Below are 16,557 nucleotides of genomic sequence, written 5' to 3' on the forward strand. Positions count from 1 at the left end.
CTAGGGCGCCTGGGGCACCGGTGATGACGTCATTCCATTGACGGCCGTGCAGGTGGAGGCGCCAATCGTGCATTCCGCCTGGGGCGCCAACTGCCACAGCCCACCTCAGGCCGCTCCTGAGCTAGAACCACCAGATTTGGTATGCAGCCTTCTCTTATCCTAACTTAAAGCAAGGTCAGGGTTTGGTTGCGCCTAACAAATGCGAAGTGCTGGGAAATGGGTCTGTTTTCTATAATATGGAAAGGAAGGGGTCAGAGAGAGGAAGAATGTGACATTGAGAACAGCCACTGGAGGCAGCCACACCACCAAGAGAGTGGCCAACAGGGCTAGGGCTCGGCCAGCTTACCTGCCACCAAACCAAAGTAAGTAGTCCCCCACCCCAAACCTTTCCCACCCTACCCCTCACCCCGCCAGCCTTTGGCTACAGTGCTAGAGGGACAGAAAGGCCCCTGGCAGCCAGAGCTGTTGTGAGGAGATGGGAGAAGGAGGTCCCTAGTGGCCGGGAGGGAGAACAAGGCCCACTGGATGGGACCTCCCACCCTGAGCCCCTCTTCACTCCCCAAGTCTCACTTTTACACTCCCACACTCTTAGCCTCCTGACCTGACACTTCCACCCAAAACGCCTTTCCCTGACTCCTGCACCCCCCATAACATCAGCCCCCTACCCTGAAGGACCTGGGCAATGCCAAGTCAGTCTTCTAGAAAATACATGCCAGAGAACAACTTATAAACAGCATAAATGTATAGCACCATCTACACTAAACATTACAATACTCTGACCATTCTCTTACCATTCCAAAGGACAGCAAATAAAAATGCTGGTGTTTCCAATGAAACATTGGCTCAAAACCAATGGTAAAAATATTGCCCGGAGCATTTCAATTAACTCATATTTTAAGCTCAGTGGCATACTCCATGCCATGCAACAATGAGCTATAATTGCAGTTATAGGCAAATGAACTCATTCAGTTTTGCGACATGCTTCATAATGCACCTGAGATAAGTGTTAATGGCCTATGACACTTTTGCACTTATTCTCCTTTCTGTTGATTTGTACTCCTTTATTGAAAATAATGTGCTTTACTTTATAATTACATGCATCTCTCCACAGCTGAACAAGGACTAATTCTTCCTAATTAGTAGTTATTGAAATTATTACTAAATAATTTGTTTGCATTTTTTGCTTTCCCGGTTTGTAGTTTAATCTCAATTAGAATCTCAAGTCCATGTATCTAAATACCTCTGTATTCATATATTTTATTGGAAAATGTGATTACTACAGGGTTAGGCAATAATTTGAATGGGGGCCACTTCAAAAATTTGTGAAGTGGTCATGGGCTGTCATGGAAGGGAAGGGGCCTCGGACAGAAGGGGAGGAGCCTTTAAATAGCAGGAGTTGAAAGGGCTCCCCTATGGCTCCCAGGCATCACATTAGCCAGAGACAGGGGCTGCAAAAGCTTTCAATTCCTGCTATTTAAAGGGCTCACTGTTCCTGGCCTCGCTGCTAGCACATTGCCTGGGAACTGGGGACATACGAGCCCTTTCAACTGCTTCTATTTAAAGGGCTTGCACCTTCTCTAGGGCTGTTGCCTGCCAGATACCAGGAAGGTGCAAGCCCTTTAAATAGAAGCGACGAGGAGTCCTGTGGCCTTTAAATAGAAGTAGTTGAAAGGGCTCGCATGTCCCTGGCTCGCAGGCAATGTGGGGCTGGAGCTGCGAGCCCTTTCAATTGCTTCTATTTAAAGGGCTTGTGCCTGCCAGGTGGCTGACAAGCAATTGTGCAGTAGGAACTTATGGTAAGCGTTTTAAATTATGTCTCCAATATACTATCTAAGCACCAGCAGCATGAACTAGACAGGGATAAGAGTAATTATACCTCACTCCTTCAGAGAATATGCTGTCGGAAAGGGGTTGGGTCAACGAAGCCCTTATTTTATCTGTGGATATAGTTTTACCCAATATTTTAGTATCTAGACACAAGACCCAACATATAAGATATGACACACAGGTGTGCTGGGAACCAGACGAACGTCACATAACTGGAGCTACACAATTTAAAAAAAGGTCGCTTACAAGCTTTCCCGTGTCACTCCTCTCTTACAGAGATGGGATCCCTCATCAGGGTAGAAAAATTAGTTACCTGCAAGGCTAGTACCTATTCATCACAAAAAAGGAAATATATATATATATTTTTTTTTAAAAAAAAACATGTTAGTATGGAGATACCTCATGTGAGAAAACAATGATTATCTGGTGACATCAAGAAATATAAAACAAGGAATATTAAAAAAATGGTACTCACCATTGGGTTCATAAATGAACTAATAAAGCAAGATGCTTTAAATCAGTGTTTCTTAAACTTTTTAAGACTGAGGAACACCAAAATATTTTTTATGAGGAACACCAAGGATTTTTTATTGAACCAAAAAAGGTGGGGTGGAGGGAAAATTATTGAGAAAAAAAAAGGTCACCTGCCCCTTTAAGGGTGGCCATTTTGAACTCTGTTCTCTGTGGCACACCTCCGACTGCCTCGCAGCACACCGGTGTGCTGCAGCTCACAGTTTAAGAAATACTGCTTTAAATGTACTTTTAGGGTACATCTACACTGCATCCCTAATTCAGGCTAGGGATGCAAATGGAGACGACCGAAGTAGTTAATGAAGCGGGGATTTAAATATTCCGCACTTCATTAACATGATCTCACCGGCGCGCTAGTTCAAATCACAGCTGATTTGAACCAGGAAGTGCACGCCGGGACGCGTTAGTTCAGACTAAAGCCTTTAGTCCGAACTAACGTTGCTCCTCAAAAAAATTTTTGGTCCCTTTACATTGGTCTCTAAGTGCTAGAGGTACTCAAAATTATTAACCACTTTTGAAGCTGATCCAAGAATTCCAACCTAAACTTTTGCCTTTTTAACTCAACCTTCTGAAATGTTTAGATACCTTTTCCCTCCTATTCTCTAAACATATTGGATTTGTTACAGATGGCAACTGAAATTGATGAAATATTTGAAGAGAAGCTGTTCTTAAAGCAGTTCTAGTTGGAACAGAAGCAGAATTGCTAGAAATCTGCTAAGACACTGTGGGTCCTAGAGGTCTAATTCATTGTTGTACATCATTTAAATGTCTATACAAGAGGCAAAGTGAGTTTACGTCATCCCAAATCTGATGTAAACAATTACAGTAGATGCAGAGCAACAGAAAAATCAGATCCAAGAAGTTTACAGAAGCATCTGAACCTTGAAAACGTATCTAAATTAAAACTGAACTCTGAGTCACATCAGTTTCACCAATCACTTCTGGATAATCCACTACATACATAGTGTGAGAAGCAGCATTATATCTATCACTATAACACAAGTGGTTGGATAAAATAATTCTCTAGTATCAGACATTTAGAAAATGGTTTGAAATGTAGTTGTATAGGGAAGGTCTTTCTGCCCATAACACTTGCATATTTACACTTACATAAAGATACATAATGCCCTTTTCCCAATCACTCAGTTAAGCCATGCCTATGAAGAATACACTTAAGTCATAATTCTATATTTAAATTGGCAAATATCAAGCACTTTAAAGAAATAAATGGAACATTTGGGCATTGTGTTTTTACATTAGCTAAAGGGACTGGAAAGTATTTTATACTCTGTTACAATTTTCTTTTTATAGTTTTCACTATAGGAGGAGGTAGCTTATTTCCAGCTATTTGATACCAGCAAATTAGGTGATATTTCTACACTCAGGTTTGGGGAAACTGGATGGAATTGTATATTAATTTTTAGATTGAATTGTCTGGTAGATTTCCAAGAACTGGGAGGTTGAATAGGTTGACAGTCATGCCTGTAGCAATCTTCCTATTTGTCTCTTTGCTGCATGAAATTCTCTCTCCCTCCCAGGCTATAGTCTCAAATCAATTCCCATTCTTTTCCACTGGATTTCAGCATGAGAGAAACCTACAGGGAGGTGGGTCTATTTGGGGACTTATGCAAGGTCACTGGGAAGGGAACTGACATAGACCCAGAAGCAGGTCTCTTCTGTAACCCTTACTCAGAAGATCAAGAGTTTGCACTTCAGAAGGGATCATTGTATTATATTGGGTGAGGGGGATGGAAGAGGGTTCTGTTTTGATGGTAGAAAAGAGATGGTAGAAAGATGTTAAGAGGGTCAAAGGTAGCAGGGAGAAGCAAAAAACAAGTAAATAATACTGGTCATCTGCCCCTCATTGTATAAGAAGGCTGAGTATATGATAGCTGCTAAACAGGTGCTGTGCTTTTGTGAAAACTGTCCATAATTCCACTGAAAATCATGGTACTTTTAGAGAGTCATGGTAATGAGATGCGCACTGCAATGAATTGGTCTCCACTGTAATTACTCACTTCTGTTGTGAAGATCTCTCTCAGCTAGAAGTCATGTGATTATGTTGAGAGTGATAGTTAGTCTTTCTTGACCTCTATTCTTATAGGTGTCCTTCACAATTCAACCGTAATTGGTATGTAGAGTATCTATTCAAAAGTGACTCTGCTTTTGAGTTACAGGCCTCAGACTCAGCTTTAGTCATTCTTTATGTACCGTAGTCCAGCTCAGTAAACAATGTAATGAAATGCTTCTGCTACTAAGATACTGTAGTAGTGGATTTGAGTAACTAAAAAGTATATGTACAATGTATTACACTTTACTGTTTATGTCCCAAGTATAAAATGGTACAGCAGATACCAGTGTTTACAGTTCCTACTTAATGACATGTCAAATAAATACACAAAAATCCACACAATTTGTCTCTGCAGTAAGTTAGACAATCTCAGTTTTCTAAAATTGTCTAATTTCATGAATTAATGTATGTAGTTTGTTATAGCAGCATGTGTCCACAGAGTTTACAGTTGCATCAGCACTTTCTGATGTTATTTAACTCCATTATCAAAGGACATCATCACTCACCACTTGATTTGAGACAGAGAACTGGTGTAATTCAGTGGGGCGGGCAGACAGCCACTGCAGGCTCTGGGGCAAGGTGTGGGGTGGCAGCTCTGCACCCCCTGAAGAGGCCAGGAGTAGGGCCAGGGCAGCCCTCAGCACAACATGAACAAGTGTGCCGTGCCATGCCCTCCCCCTCGCCCATCCCAGGCCTCAGCTTCATGGAGCAGTGGAGCAGCACTCCGACATTCCAGGAGCAATTCAAAGGGAGCCAGAGCTCCAGCCACCACCACTGCCTCAGTAGAAACAGCGGTGGCCAAGAGCTGCAGGCCCCTTTAAATATCTGGGCCCTGGGGCAAATGCCCTCTCATTCTCCCACCCACCCCCACATAGTCAGTGGACCTTTGTGTATTTGTCCATGTTATACAATTGCAACACAATGAGTTTTACTCACTTTATATTTTAAATTATGCAAGTACAGTCAAGCATATAGTAAAATATAAAGTTTGTATATTCAGAAAACAAAAAACATACAAGAAATTCATCACTAAGAGTATGTCTCTCTTCAGTAACTAATGAATGTAGGAATAGCCCTACTGGTGAGACCAATAATACATTTACCCAATATCTTGGCTTCTGATAGTTGCCAGTGCCAAAGGCTTCAGCGAGAGAACGAGCAGAACAGAGCATTGTCAATAGATCCATCCTTATAGTCAATGCAAGTTCCTAGCAGAAAGAAGTTTAAGGATAGCCAGAGCATAAGATTAGTTTGGCTAATAACTACTGATGAAGTTATCCACCGTTAACTTACTAATTCTTTTTTAGCCAAGTCATACATTTGGCATTCACAACATCCCCAGTCAACAAATCCACACTTGGGATGTGTGTTGTGTGTTTTATAAGTCAGTTAAACAGAAATGGTATTTCCTCGTATTTGGTTTAATCCTACTGTTTATTTCATGGGGCCATCTATGGTTCTTGTGTTATATGAAAAGGTAAACACCACTTTGTTTTTCCATTTTCTTTGTACCAGTCATGATTTTCTTTGCTATCCTAGCTCCTCTGTCATTTTTTTTTCCACCCAAACTGAATAGTCCCAGTTTTTTTAACCTTTCCTTATATGGAAACTATGTAGTCCTGTATACATAAATGTAGAGAGGTAATAGTGTAGTCGGTTAAACGATTAACCAATAACTGAAACCTTTTTGGTAAATGCTACTAACTATACACATTTCCTCCTGTGGCGGGAAGCTCCCCACTGCCCCCCCAGCAGACAGCAGGAGGCCCCGCCCCAATGTGTGCAGTTCAATACAGTCCCACAAGGCCAGGCCCTCCGGCCCCTGCCACCACGCACCACCCAGTATGGCCCTTTAAGACTAGGCCCACTGGCCCAAGTCAATATACACAGTTCAGTATGGCCCGTTAAGGCTAGGCCTGCCCTGACAGGTCAGGGTTATAGTGGGGCTGTGCCCCTGGTAGGGGGACCCAGGCCCACCCTACTCCACCGGGTCCCGGCCCAGGGCCCTGAGAGTGACAGGACAGCATGCCACTCCCTCAGTGAGGAAGTCCTGCTGAAATGTGCTGAGGTTTATGGAGTGGAAGAGGTGGCTCCCACTCCTGCCCTGCACCACTTCCTACCTGGTTCACTGGGGTAACTTCCCCCATACTTGCCCAGCTCTCTACCTTCACAGTGAGAATGTCTCCTTGACAAGCAACCTCTGCAATATCCCCACTGGCCTCGGTGTCTCCGCGGGCTTCTATTGGGGTTGCCGGTCGCTGCAGGTCAGGAGCTCCCTCTGTAGGTCTTCTTCCTCCAGCTGCCAGCCCAGACTGAGGCCTTCCCCAGGCTTTTATAGTTGAGCTGCAGCCTGGGCATGCTCAGTAGGGCTGCAGAGGCAGGGCCTCTGCAGCCAGGTAACTCTGGCTTGGCCCTGCAGATTCAATGCAAGGCTGCCTCGCCCCATCACACCTCCACTCCTCCATGTCTCTGCCAGTAGGGTTGCCAGATGGTTTCAACAAAAATACCAGACACACTTGACATTATATCACAATCTACATTACATCTTATTTAGAAGATACCAGACATTTATATTTCCTCAATTTGTTTGAGAAAGCTCAAATACTGGACTGTCCAGTCCTGGATGTCAAGACAGGAAGAGATCAGAAGGTTCCTTGTGAATCCCTTTTAGCCTTAAGATAATTCTTTTCTTTTAATTTTAGGTTGTAATAATTACAAGGAGGTTTCTTTGTTATGAAAAAGCTTGTAAAAGTTGCTTGGAGAATGTTCTGTACTAGTGTACCATATAGCTAAAGTGTGGTCTTAGGCAATGTAACGCTGTCAGGCACTCTGTATACGCTGTCAGGCACTCTGACTAGCAGGAAAGACCAGCCAAGTATCATTGGTAAAGACGCATTTAACAAGTGGTCTGTGTTTGTTACTAATGTTAGGCAGGAACAGAGCAGAAGGCTCTTCATAACTCACTACGTTCACCCTTAGAGGATTTCTCTTTTCTTTAATTTAAGAGCGTCGGAATGTCTTTTGTATTATGAAAGTTTTTAATAGTGGTACATTAATTTTAGAATATTTTGTATATAGTCTAGATCTGTTTTTTACAAAAGCAACGATGTAATCCTTGCTTGTGTGAAGCAGCTTTGTAATTCTTATTTGTGAGAGTGAAGAATGTGTTTTAAAAGAGATTAATCTGAAGTCCAGCACAGCATCCAGATAGTCAGTGGAGGGGCTGCAGATTGGGAGTGGAAAGCAGCCTGATGACCTCCTCAGTGGAGAGAGACCCCACACATCAACCAACTGAATCTTTCTGAACACATCATACTGTCTCAAACATAGAATCATAGAGCTGGAAGAGACCTCAGAAGATCAAGTCCAGCCCCCTGGCCACATTGTGCCAACGATCAGCTGATCAGTTTCACGAGGCATACCGGAGTGGTTGACAAAGGCATCCCTTGTTGACCATGCCTTGTCTAGACTGCTGCATTGTGCCAGATCGTCGGCACAGCATGCAGGCCATTTTTATTTTAATGAAGCGGGGATTATTTAAATCCCCACTTCTTTGACTATGCCCAGTAAACTATTTTACATGGCTCCGGCGACAGAGCCATGTAGTCTAGATGTACCGTAGGAGGGTGGTAAAGCACTGGAATGGGTTACCTAGGGAGGTGGAAGAATTTCCATCCCTAAAGGTTTTTAAGTCATAGTTTGACAAAGCCCTGCCTGGGATGATTTAGTTGGGATTGGTCCTGGTTGGGAAGAGGGCTGGACTTGCTAATCTTCAGAGGTCTCTTCCAGCTCTGTGATTCTATGTTTGAGACAGTATGATGTGTTCAGAAAGATTCAGCTGGTTGTTGTGTGGGGTCTCTACATGGAGGAGGTCATCAGGCTGCTTTCCACTATTTAGAATCTGCACATTCTTCACTGTACAGTAAGTGGCTGTTTGTTACTGTGCATTCTCTCACAGCCTCATTCTAGCTGTCCTGCATGCTCCCTTGTTTCCTTTTCTATCTTCCCTCCTCCCTTCCTTTATTGTTCCAGCTCGCTATTCCTTTCCTTACAAAACCCCCATCTCAAGATTTAAAAAGACAAAAACAAAAAATAGGGGAACGAACATGAAAGTTACAGACTGAAACTTCGTTTCTATGTCATATCCACTTCCTGAGCCCTTTGTCTCTTTAGATCAGTGTTTCTTAAACTGTGTGCCGTGGCACATGTGTGCGCGCTGCGAGGCAGTCGGAGGTGTGCTGCAGAGAACAAGAGTTCAAAATGGCCACCCTTAAAGGGGCAGGCAACTTATATTTATTTATTTAGCTCAATAACTTCCCCCTGATCCTTCCCCTGCCCCTGACCCCCCCCCCCTTTTTTTTTTTTTTTTTTGGTACAACAAAAAATCCTTGGTGTTTCTCATATAAAAAATTTGGTGTTCCTCAGTCTTAAAAAGTTTAAGCAACACTGCTTTGGATTGTAAATGCTTTGGAGCAAGGATTGTCTATTAGCTCCCTTGGCACTAACATAATTATGAGACTATATATCCTACTTTGAGCTCATCGGACCCAATTTTTCATGTGGTGACATGGAGAATTCTTTTCAAGACAGCTAGAAAATCCTGATTTTTCTCCTCAACAATCATTTGAGTTTTTTATAGCTATAACTGTTCAAGACTTATTGCTGCATTGATACATAATGTATATTAAACCAGTCTCACTTTCATAATTAAAAAAAAACAGTAGCTTAGTAGCGCCATAAAGACTAACAAAACAACATGTCTTGAAGGTGCAACTAGACTATTTGTTGTTTAAGTTTTTCCTGTTACAGACTAACTTGGCTACCGCGCTGAAGCTTTCATAATATAGTGAGTGTGCATTTCTCACCATCTATAGCTCAAAGGTAAAACTTCTTGCTATCAGTCTCCAATAATACAAGTATTAGAATAAATGACGACGCCCAAACAATACAAAATCCTACTTCTGGCCCCAAGGAGGGGTTCTGGCCCCACATAGGTGGTGGCAGTCCTTGCATTATTTGCTTCTTCTCTCTTGGGTTGCTTGAGCCAAGGCCAAGAGATGTGGGAAATCAAAGAACAAAGTCACAAGGTTCAAGGACAAAGCTTGGCTCTTCTCCTTGCCCCACATTGTAATTTTCTTACCTCAGCAGAGCAGATCAAACCCAGGAACCAGCATGCAAAAAATGTAACTAGTCCATGATGTGTTTTGCCACAGAAGTTTCTCTTTATTAAAATGTTCCCTATCTTTAGGAAAATGTTTCTGATATTAATCTAATCTATGCACAGTATATTTGGACATCTTGATGATACACACCTCATAAATACACACACACACACACACACACACACACACACACACACACCCGTATGCTAGGCTACTTGAAAGTTTAATATTTTTCTAATGCATCACAAAATCCAGCAGGATGATCATAAGATACAGAGGTAAGTATGTGATACATCTTTACAGTAACAAACACCCCTTGAAGGGCTTGATGAGATTCCTGTTACGGTCAGTAGAAAGGCTTCCACTGAAGGAGCTTGATCAGCTACTGAAAGGCTGAGTTTTAAACACTACGAGGACGGAGAGAATCTAAAGCAGGAAAGACAGTGGAAAAATTGAGGATGGAGGTAGAGGGGAGAAGTGTAATAGGGCCCTGTGCTTAAGCATTTACTGCAGTCTATCCAGAACCCTGTCCATTTGCAGTCTCTCTAGAATGCACAGGCCCTATACCAAATGAAGCCCTGGAGACACATACTGATTTATTCTCAAGTGATTTGGGAAAGATACTTCATAGGCAAAACATTTACTGAGGCTTTCAAAATCTTTTCCTTGGTGCACACAAAAAATGCCAAGTACCCATAGGCATGTTTCTGCAATCCTGGATCAGAATAAGTTTTTTTTATTTCCTTCCAAGCACAGGTAGGGGTGTGTGTGTGTGTGTGCGCGCCATTCCCTCCTCTCTTAAGAAGCTCTCTCAATTATAAAATAAACATTGCTGTTCTAACCACAGCAACAAATATGGAAGAAGTCACTATACTGTTGGCAAAATTATTATACTGAAAACACTGTAAATACTACATAACAGTCTCTAGTCCAGACAGGAGGTCATCTGGGTCTGACAGACCATTTCTCAAACCCCATTTCTAGTGCAATGTCTTGTTGTGTTGGTACTATGGTGAAGTCATCCAACGCGGACTGGGTGTTGCACCTACCTATGTACCAAGAGGAGAGGATGCCAAGATAAGAAGCATTCCATACCCACCCATCAGAAAGTCGATAGGTATAAGGTCCCCTCTTCTCAATGATTTTAAGATGTGAATTTATGGTCTCCTTTGCATAAAATTCCAGATTTTCTTACTCTAATGAAGGAACCACACTCAAACTTTGGTTCCTTAGCACCCCTACATTTGTCTGTGAAAGCCATACACTTTCCTCAGTTCTGTTCAACTGTTCTCACATCATATGCATTTGGTGCATCAGGTCTTGCCATTAACAATCCAGCAATGTTCGGTTTAGTATTAATCTGTTTTCCATGCAGTAACTCTGTGGGTGATCTTTGCATTGTGGCATGTCATGTAGTCCTATATGCTTACAAGAAATTAGTAGTGAAGGTTATCCACGATCACCCTTCCAGTTTAGTCGTTTGCAAACTTTTTCAAGCTTCCATTAAACCTTTCGATTTTCCCCATTACCTTGAGGGTAATACAGGGATGATCTTCTATGTAAAATGTTCCTCTCTGCTAGAAGTGTTTCAAATTCCAGGGAAGTAAACCGACTACCATTATCTGAAACCAGTTCTTCGGGGTTACCGTCCCTACTAAAATCTGTAGAGAGGAACTTAATTACTGTAGCAGAAGAGATTTGCTATGTAAATGCCACTTCAGGCCATTTTCTGAAATAGTCTATTAAAGTGATGGCATAACAACAGTCAATTGGAGCAGCAGCAAAGGATCCTACGATGTCAATTGCAACTTTTTCCCCATGCACAATGAGGAAGAGGAACAGGCTGTAATGGTGGCGTACATGTCACTGCTGTCTTATCATGCATCTTGCAAGTGACACAGGATTTTATGATTGCTTCAGTTTGGGAGTCCATCTCTTGTAACTGCAGAAAGAGGGCTTGTAGTAAGTGCAACTACTTCATCCTCATCCTCCAGTGGACCATCTGGTGAATACAAAGGCAGGCAAGAAACGCAATCAGCTATCACATTTTGGTTTCCAGGCATATATTCCAGTTCATAGTTGAATGAGACTAGTCTTGCAGACCATCTAGCAATACGATTTCCTGCTCTTCCCAGTCCTTTTGTGGTTAGTAATGTTGTCAAAGGGCTGTGGTCTAAGGGGCGCTGTGCAGCTGGGTGTGTGGCACCCCTTACAGCTGCCATCAGGCACCCCCCCATAGGTTGGGGCCCAGGGCAGCTGCCCAGCTAGCCCTCCCCTTAATGCAGCCCTGTACACCACACTAACGTACCCAAATCTGTTTGGTCAAAGCCATTGGCAGACTCACATAAATAGAATCTGTGGTCCAGCTAATGAAGGATAGTAGTTGTACCATTTAAATAGGGGTCATGTACAGAAATGCATGTATTGAGACATCTCTTATGACCTGCTAGTGCAAATATTTTCATATATGCTTAAGGGGAGTTCAGAAAGACTACTTATCTATAGACAGTTCGTTGCAACTGTGTTTGCAGGATTAGGACCAAAGGATGAAATAAATCCAGTGTCACAATATGGAAAGCCCTGATGGGTCCAAAGGGAGCTGCTGTTTGCTACAACCCTGCTGGGAAAGTGGGGAGACAAACTGGCCTGCCTTAACAGAAGGAAAAGAGTGTGGCCCAAAAGCACAGAGCCCATTTAGTCACTTGTATTGTGCCCAAAGCCAGCCTACTCCTTGGGTCTTTATAAGGACCCAATATTGCTGCCATTGACTTGAATAGGTGTAAGGAAAGGGCCTACAATATTATCAAATATTAAAAACATTCAAAGACAATGAAGTTTACAGATTCGCTTACCTTTGTGTTTAATAATGAAGTTTCCAATATAGGGAGCAGGATGTCATAGAATATCAGCCAGAGCTAACCATAGTATTTCAATATGTCTAGGTTTGGAAGAAGGTGAGCCTCTCCCCACCCCCTCCCCCCCTTCCAACAAGTAAGCTGGTCCCCATTGGGCAGGACAATTAACGTAAGTCATGTAGCTCCTGAACACAGATCAGCAGCAGCACCAGACCTGGAGCGCGTACACCCCTCCCCCCCCCCCCAATCAGGTTTAAAGGGTTTGATTCCGTACAGTGCTGAACACCCTCTGTTCATGATTGCTCAGTGTTTCACAAGGGAGAATTTAACACCATACAGGATTGTACCTAAACTACACATTCCTTATTTCTGCAGATTAGTCTCGTCACTATAAAACATTCCTTAGCTCAAGTTAAAACTTTCCCTGTTTTTACACCATTGCCATGTATTTATACAGTTGTTGTAATTGGGGCTAATTACATAATTATTGTAACATATGTGATCACATAATCAGAATGTGTAATTATGATGTGCAATTACATAATTACTGTGTGTAATGACAGACTATAAATATCCTTCTAAAATTGTTATGAAACAATGCATGGCAAGGGCAGAAGAGCTGGTTTTTAAAATTTAGTTCTAAAAACAATTTCAGGTTTCCCCATGGAAAATAAACTACATTATGAATAAAAACAAGGAGTCTGTTGTCACTTTAAAGACTAACAAATTCATTTGGGTATTAGAGCAAAAGTGCTGTTGTCTCATTATCATCTCTAGCCTTCCCTCCTCCCCTGGCTTTGACTTTGTAGCTCACAAAAGCTTATGCTCCAATACCTAGTACATTTGTTAGTCTTTAAAATGCCACCAACTCCTTGTTTTTTTTTTTTTTTTTTTTTTTGCTGAAGCAGACTAACACGTCCACCTCTCTGAAACCTACATTATGAATGGATTTCCTCAAGACAGGAAGGCAAAATGGTTTAAACTGATTTTGATGGAGTGCTGCCATTTACAGCAGCAAAGAATCTGACCCACTGTAACCAAATGAGATAGAGAGAAAAAAGTTCCTATAGCAAGGATAAACCTTATGATATATGGCTAAAGAATTTTATTTTATTTTTTTAGAAAGGAAAATTTTTTATTCCGGAGTAAAATTCAGACTGAAAGTTTAAAAAACTTTTAAGTTAAAAATACAACTTTTACTAGAGACGTACCACTGTCTACAGCTGTAAAACTGAACTGTATAAAATATCCCAACAGTGAAACGAGGACCTGATCCCAGTCTCCCATGTGAGAGCAACTTACCCATCTCAGGACCAGATCAACACTCCTGCAGACACACCCACAGGAGTACCATGATCTCATGGATTGTCCCAAAAATCATTTCTTGTGCCCCCTACCAGTGTTCCTTTTAATTTTTTTCTGTCCATGTACCGAATAAATGTCGTGCACACCAAAATGTGTATGGATGTTCACAACCAATAGAAACATACTGCCAACCGGGGGTTGCTAAGGAAGCTCTGCTAATCAGCAGGATGGCATTTGAATCCCTCCCAATCACACAGCTTTCAGAGAATACTTCCCTCCCCACCACACACACACACACACACACACACACACACACACACACACACACACTCACTATCAATTAAGCACTGTGTGTGTGTAAGAGGTGCCAATCCTCAAGCAATTAGGTACCAAGGCTCCAGATTCTTATCTTTATAACCAATGCAGCAAGCCCAGAGGTGCTACAGTTATGAACCGCCAAGCCTAGATCTACTAGAGTTCAGAACAGGTTTCTTAAGCTGTGTTCCGTGGCACACTGGTATGCTACAAGGCAGTTGGAGGTGTACCATAGAGAACAGAGTTCAAAATGGCCACCCCTTTTTGCTCAATAACTTTCCCCCAAACCTATTTTTCTTTTTCCTTTTTTTTTTGCTCAATAACTTTTCCCCATACTCTTTATTTATTTATTGCTCAACAAAAAATCCTTTGTGTTCCTCAAAAAAGTTTGTTTCGTGCTCCTCCATCTTAAAACGTTTAAGAAACGTTTAGAACTTGCACAAATAAAGCACTGCTCCTACTTCTGGGAAATGGTTTTCAATTTCCCCTCATGTCCTCAAAAACAGGGCTTCCAGGAGCACAAGGCTATCTGTAGGGAGGCCCTATGGTTCTGTGACCACCTGAGCTCCCCCAGTGCTCCACCCCAACACTTTAAAATGTGGTGCTTCTCTGAAAAGGTGATAGACCAAGAATAGCATAATTTTATTCAATGAGCCTGCTCATGCTCTTTGCCTTCGTCATTTCAACTAGGAAAGTAACCAGAAGATCAATTTTACTCCAGTCGGCACTAAAAGCCTGCCACTAAAAGCTACAGGAGAGTAAGCTCGATTCAGTTTCAACTACAGAAAATGTATTGCTGGTGTTGACAGCCAGAAAGTGTTGAGCGGTCTCAGTGAGATTGCAGTGTTGGCAATTCGGGACACCTCCCATTTGTGGGTCAAATTAATAAACCTGATAAGTTTTTCAATTAAAATTTTTCCCATCAGAAAATGTAGTTTTGCCTAAATCAATTTACATGGGCAAATGCTTATTTAAACACCACATTTTTTCTGATGGGAGAATTCACAGTGAAAGATGTTACAAACTTTCATTTCAAAATGTCAAATTCAGTTTTGTTTGAACTTAAATGGGCCTGCACTGCGGCTTTTGGAAGATGAAGAGTACCTTATTTCAATTAGTAATTTGAAAATGGAAAAAACCTCCCCCCTTTATGCTACTGGAAAAGAGAAGGGAAATAAAGGGTGAGAATCTTTTCATGGGGGAAAAAAGGTTATGTAACCAGCTCTAAAAAAGAGCATATTGATTTGTAATCACTAAGCAACATAGAGAAAATGCTGAGTAACATTCCGTGACTATTTATTGAAATTCACATATTGCACAGCATTCATGATGTATGTGTGTCCCATGCACAATCAGCAGTTTCTCCCACTGAGTATCCATGGGGGCATCATGAGCGCACTTTGTCATCATACACCACTTTGTGTGGGTATAAAGGGCCCAGCCTGGCAGCGACCCAAGAATGTAAAGGGGTATGAAGGTGGGTCATGGAATGGGCTTGTATAACACAATCCCAAAGAACAGTCACTATAAGTTTAGTAACTTTTTCCTTCTAAGGCTAAGTCTAAACTACAAGCCTCTTTCGAAAGAGAGCGTCTAGACTACAAGCAGATTTTTTGAAAAAAGTGAGCTGATTTTTCAAAAGAATCTAGACTCTCTTTCAAAAAAGCACAGTTTGCATTCAATAGCACCTTTTTTTGAAAGAGTACTTTCAAAAAAAGGCATTATTCCTCCTAAAATGAGGTTTACTGCCATGGAAAAAACTGCCGCATTTTTTAGATTTACTTTCGAAAGAATGCGGCTGCAGTCTAGATACAGGTGACATTTTTTTGAAAAAAGGCTACTTTAAAAAAAACCAAAAAACCTGTAGTCTAGACACACTCTCAGTGATTGCTTTTTAGTAAAATGCACATGTGCAAACAGCCACTTTACAAGTATCCTGAATAGGAGGTGTTTCTTGTGGTAGCTCAAGGCCACTTGTGGTCTTGTTGAATGTGCAATTAATTAAGCTTTGCCTTCCTGGTCATAACATATACAAATGAAGGACACTATCCACAATTAAATCATCTTTGAAGAGGCTGGTATTTCTTTCTTATCATCTGTGATGGCCATGAGTAGGGGGTGGGTTCACCAAGCGCACTGGTTAGCTCATCTACAGAGATCGCCAAAGCCTTTGGGGGTACAGGCATTGTTCATCTCTACTGAAGTGTGGTTTAGGGAAAAATGTAAGTAGATTGATTAGTGAATAGGAAAGATAAATTCCACTTTAGAGAGCATCTTAGATGAGGGCAAAGGTATAAACAAATTTGTACAGAGGTTCAAATGATATAGCCGGTAGTTCAGCCACCCTCTGAGCTGGAAGAGGAAGAGGTGATCAGTGGGGCTGGTGGACCCCCTGGAGTACCCTTGTGAGATTCCAGTTTGAGAAATGCTGCATTCGAAAGTAAAGAATGCTAGCCTTGATTGAAACTGCACCTGGCTATATCCAGGCACA

At 41.9% G+C, this 16,557-nt stretch overlaps 1 long non-coding RNA gene across 2 annotated transcripts in view; it reads right to left on the minus strand.

The window, feature by feature from the left end:
- LOC112547401 (uncharacterized) overlaps positions 1–16,557 on the minus strand; it is a 131,565-nt gene that overhangs the window by 88,968 nt on the left and 26,040 nt on the right. Inside the window, exon 3 of one of the 2 annotated variants that reach the window (XR_016349128.1) lies at positions 9,410–11,593. The exons of the other annotated variant lie outside the window; for it this stretch is intronic. This is a non-coding gene — a long non-coding RNA (uncharacterized LOC112547401). Of the gene's footprint in view, positions 1–9,409; positions 11,594–16,557 lie in introns of those variants that run through there. 2 annotated transcript variants of the gene reach the window in all.

The sequence above is a fragment of the Pelodiscus sinensis genome, chromosome 3 (genome assembly GCF_052426305.1).
Source record: "Pelodiscus sinensis isolate ZL-2025 chromosome 3, ASM5242630v1, whole genome shotgun sequence".
NCBI lineage: Eukaryota > Metazoa > Chordata > Testudines > Trionychidae > Pelodiscus > Pelodiscus sinensis.